General features: G+C 65.2%; 1 long non-coding RNA gene across 1 annotated transcript in view; it reads left to right on the top strand.

Annotated features, from left to right (window-relative positions):
• The window catches only part of LOC106727127, an 11,431-nt gene that overhangs the window by 3,068 nt on the left and 7,207 nt on the right, over nucleotides 1–1,156 (top strand). The window contains exon 2 of the long non-coding RNA XR_001363287.1: nucleotides 601–603. This is a non-coding gene — a long non-coding RNA (uncharacterized LOC106727127). The remainder of the gene's footprint in view (nucleotides 1–600; nucleotides 604–1,156) is intronic.

Below are 1,156 nucleotides of genomic sequence, written 5' to 3'. Positions count from 1 at the left end.
TAACAGACCTGGCACTGCTGGGCGGCCGCTCTCCCAGGTCCTGACCTTCAGGGCAGATGGGGGGGCCTGTGCGGGGGCTCGCAGCCCCTTCTGCGCGGGGTTTCCGGGCTGGAGGAACGCCAGGCCTCCTTGGTCCGAGGGTGCTGTGAACTGTGCGCCTGGCGCCGCTGAGGGCACCGATGGCAGCTCCCGTGAGGACGGCCTGAGCGTGTGAACCGGGAAATGCGTGTGGACGTATGCCCAACGTGTGAGCCATCGCCTTTCCCGGCTTCGGGCAGTTGGCGCCCGGACACGCAGCCGCATCAGGTGGCAGCCTGTGGGGAGGGGCGCTGACACCCGGGAGGCCGGAGGGGAGGGGCCGCCCTCCTGCTGGGACGCGGGCAGATAGACGTGGGCAGATAGAGACCGGGGCAGATAGACGCGCCCATTATTCCTGCACCGATGGCTTCGTGGCGTCTTCGGGAAACGGTCTCGGGGCCGCGGCTGGGGCAGCAGGTGGAACCCTGAGCACATCCGCTCCCCACACGCTACAGACAGGCCTGCCTCCTGCTGGGCGGGAGTGCAAGCTCGTGTGAGGCTGCGTGAGTGTGAGTATGTGAGTGTGTGTGTGCGTGTGTGAGTGTGAGCGTGTCTGTGAGTGTGAGATTGTGTGAGTGTGTGTGAGCGTGTGTGTGTCTGAGTGTGAGGCTGTGTGTTAGTGTATGTGAGTGAGCCTGTGTGTGTGTGTGACCCAGGGGAGCCATGCTCAGTGTAGTGTATAGTGTGGTTTCACATGTGCAGGCTTGCCTGTAGGTGCCATCTGTGCACATACAAGGGGCCCAGGCACATGTATGCATGTGTGTGTGTGTGTGTGTGTGTGTGTGTGTGCGCTCATGCATCCAACGTTGGGGAGACCCCACACCCTCCCCGCGTGGCAGGACTGCAGGGTGGGCCGGGTGGTCCAGGGCAGCTCCAGGCGCGGCCTCCCGGGACGTCCAGGCCACCCCTTTGCCGCGTGTCCCCGAATCCAGTCCCAATAGACATGAGCCAGGGCGGAGGGAGGCACCTACGTGCCTGTGAAGCTCACAGCCGTGTCCCCGCCAGGCAGACAGCCGCCCAGGGCGAGCCTGCTCCTCCCACAGGGCCCCCTGTCCACGGCGTCCTCGCCCTCTGTCCG

Source organism: Myotis brandtii, unplaced genomic scaffold (genome assembly GCF_000412655.1).
Source record: "Myotis brandtii unplaced genomic scaffold, ASM41265v1 scaffold3734, whole genome shotgun sequence".
Classification (NCBI taxonomy): domain Eukaryota; kingdom Metazoa; phylum Chordata; class Mammalia; order Chiroptera; family Vespertilionidae; genus Myotis; species Myotis brandtii.
Note: the sequence above shows the minus strand (reverse complement) of the source record. Positions and strands in the feature narration are given on the sequence as shown.